Here is a 3969-nt window from a genome sequence, read left to right on the forward strand (position 1 = left end):
GCGGATGCAGAGGCTTCTATCTCCATCCGCATGACTGGTCCCTCCTGCACTCGTGGTGTTGCAAGAGTTTATGGGAAATGTATTTGTTCAGGCGGGCGAACGCTACCACCCCTTAGGCTACAACTGAAAAAAAAAGATATTTCAGTGATCATAAGTAATATAAATGGCATGCAGACCATTACAAAAACGCTATCCGGTTTTTCCATTTTCATATTTTCGTCAATCGAAATAGTCCTATAATAAATTAGCCTAATTAATAGGTCGTTGATCAAAAGCTACAAAGTGTATGTTAGCCTAGTTGTTTAATTACAATTAGAGAAATAATGGCGAATGGGCAATTAGGAATAGTAGTAGCTAGGCTTTTAAAAAAAATAGACTAGAAATTGTTTATGAAAGTCATTGTTTTTCTAAACGTGACCACCAGAGGGAGCAACTTTACGACTTTTTTCAATCATCTTAGTGCCTGTGGTGGGAATTCGTGCTTCTAAAAAAGAGGCCCAATGGATGGATGCATGACGTGCGTAGCCCACAGTGCTCCTTATCCATTCTTAGAACGTTATTGGCTGTGCACTTTCAAAGCCTAAATCAACCTGCAATCGTCATCTTGAAAAAGCAGATTAGGCCTAGGATGTGATCCCATTCTTTGTAAACTGCACCGAATTAAACAAAACCATTTCTATTTTATTTCGGCTGACAACCACTGGGTGCGCACAGTTTATTTTTCATGCTTCAAAATTAAGCCTATTAATTACTTTGCACGTTTATGAAGGACTCGACTGAATGGACATTATATCTAATCTAGTCTACCAGTGGATTCCTGCAATTTCAGGGGGGAACCCTGAAGTTATAGTCAGGAAATCCGCAGAAGCAACGTGTAGGCTATTTAATTGGCCATGTCATGTCCCTTCAAGGTCTGGGTGAAAGTGCTCTGAGTTTCTTGTTAAATGCTGTGTGACTTGTGTGTGCATGCTGTGTGGTAGGCCACATAAATCCTAATGTAAACATTTATTCTCCTCAGAATCAGGGTGCTTGACTGATACAAATATTTAATACAAGTTACAGCCACTTACCATAGCATCATAAAAGCCTATGTGAGAGGAACTAGTGTAGGGGCCTACACACACCCTTTTTCACTTCCCCCTCCACGTTTATCAAATTCCTATGTAATTTCACAAATTTCAATTAATTTAGTATCAACTGAATTCAATCACACAAAAAACACACAGCATACAGTAGCCTAGTGTTGCTCTTGTTCCTCCAAAACAGAACAAAACATTGCTTGGTATGTTGCCATAGTTGCAGCACGTGTTGTTTGCAAGAGATGTTACACCTTTTCTGAGGGAAGCACTTTGGTTTCCTGAACCACAGCTGCAAAACATGACGACATTCTTTGCTCAGCGTATGCTATTAGAATTATTTTTCCAAAGCACACAATTTAATATATAAAATCTACTATGTTCCAATGTATTGTATCTTTTCACTGTCTATTGGATGATAAACACAGTATATACCAGTAAGTCAGTTACATGCAGTTACGGCTGCGAAAGACTTAGGGAGCCTACACTATGAAAAGTCTCAATTTTCAATCAGTCTTTTTAAAAAAACAAACAAAACAAATCCACAGAGATACTTTATGATAAATCTGAGATTGTGTATGATAAGTTCTAATGTTCCAGAGACACTTCAAGATACGCCCTTTTAAAAGGTCACAGTATTTAAAGATGTCCCTGAAACTAATGACGGTTAAATTCTCTTCTTCAGGCATGAGACAGTATGCTGCAAAAGGAAAAACAGGACAGGCAATATGTCTGGTCACAGCTTTTGTGTTTGTCTCTCTATTGCCTTAGATATTTGTTTGACTGTTAGAATTCTGTGCTGTGGTGAATAGTGTCTGGTCGACAGTGATCAGACATTCGGTCCTCTGACCTTTGGAAATGTCAACCGTTCTGGGCTAGACAGATCGCCCATACAGTCTCTCAAATGAAAGATCACTCCACCTAGTCCTTGACACAAGCGGAACACTTCAGTTACACTCAAAGAAAGTTGTAACTGTAGTTTGCACAAGGTTAGAGAGATGATGAACAGATACAAAGTAGCATACAATGAATTTCATATTGAACTTTTATTGAGTGCACGACATACCATTACAGTGTCACAATCTTAACCATAATACAATCAAAACAACAACAAAAAAACATGCACATTTGATGGGGGGCTAGAATAAATGTGCATGTACCTTTGTCTGATGGTTTTTCTGAGGTGGGTGGTGGATGAAGTCGGCTGTATTTCGTCTGCTGTGAAGCTTTTCTGAAGCCTTGTTATATATCAGAATGAATTGGTCACATGCAGGTTTTAATAACAAGTGTAAAGACTCAAAATTACACAAATAATGTAGGGGTCCCCTGAATAGTTGACCTTGACTTTGAGTTATATCCTGCCATACTCTGACCTAAGATTTGTGTTATTTTGTTCAAATCTTTCACAAATAAGGTAATAGCATCATATTATATCATGTCGACAGGTAATGTCTGGTTCCCATAATTTGTTAAGTATGTAAGGTATAAATATGTGTAACTGTTCTGTTGATGCCTAACTGGGCTTATTTGTTGAGGTGAAAGAGTATGTGGCAGTGAGACAAATGTAATGAAGCCTACTGGCTTAAACAGCTCTATCTGTCTTTAGCTTGTATGCAACTTAATGACAATGTTTTGCCTCACATTTCAGTAATTACTCAGTAGGAATACACACTCACATACAACAATTATTAACTCTTTCCAACATGTCAAAGTCTAATAATAATAATAAAAAAACAGAAACCAGATTGAGCAATAGTACAGTATGATGACACATTTAATCTTTCTGAGGGGTTAGTGAAAACCCCCCAGTTTGTTTGATTGATAGGTCCTTTGGAGTCCACTGGGCTGGTGGGTGACTCCTAGCCTTCTCTGTTGTGAGAGACTCACTGAATCACCAAAGCAGTGACAAGTCAGTTGTCCCACGCCCAGAGAGAGGAGCGACATGGGTGGATGTCAGACCACACTCACTGAGAGAGAGGAGTGTGTGAGTGTGCGCAACCATCTCTTTCTCAGGCAGGCTTTAGATTGGGGTGTACACTCAGTACACTTCATCATGGGTCTTATGGGTTCTTTCTTTCCCAGTGTAAAGCGTCTATTTGGAAATGTTTGAGAATGGAAGCTGGGATCTCAACTACGACTCAGACTTTTCTAATAGGTACACTTGAATGGAAAATGATGTTACCTGGAAGGAGTTCTTCATCATAAAGTTGTCAGCTAAAGAACCTTTCATCGACCTACCATCAGAGGTCTACAAAATATCATCCCTTTTGTATATCTGAGCTTTAGTTGTACTTTGAATGTGGGTGGGCAGATAGACTTATACCAGACAGCAAGACACCCAGCTGATTGTCACATTGGTAATAATTATCATGAAACCACAACTTCCTACATTTTCCTGTCATGAAATAGGCCTATGTGTGATTAGTACATAAAATATGTACAACACAGACAGTACTCAGTCTAAAGTGTGTGACCTTACAGATGTCACAGGGCAGCCGTATGCATGGTAAACCTGAATGAGCTGCATGCTCAGGCCTTTTCCAGTGATGGGAGGAAAGAGGTGATTCATGTCTCCATGTTCTAGACTGAAGCATGGAGCATCATGCAGCTGGCGTCTGCCTCTTCCTATAGCCAATGAGGCTTCCTTTCAAGTAAATCATCTTCTTCTCTTAACCGCCACTGCACACACACACACACTCTCTCTCTGTCTCTCTCTCTCTCTCTCTCTCTCTCTCTGTGTGTGTGTGTGCAGAAGAAACCACATTTTTTCTCTCTCTCATTCGCTCTCTCTTTTTTTCCTTTGCCAGTTACTTTCCATTTGTTCGCAGGAAACTCTACTGGGGTGGAAGCCCTCTGTACACTGTTTTCTCTTTTTTTCGACATACACACACAC

The sequence above is a fragment of the Alosa pseudoharengus genome, unplaced genomic scaffold (genome assembly GCF_046254945.1).
Source record: "Alosa pseudoharengus isolate Yale_2024_CS ecotype anadromous, Long Island Sound unplaced genomic scaffold, YU_APseudo_1.1 YU_APseudo_1.1_scf_10, whole genome shotgun sequence".
Lineage (NCBI taxonomy): Eukaryota > Metazoa > Chordata > Actinopteri > Clupeiformes > Clupeidae > Alosa > Alosa pseudoharengus.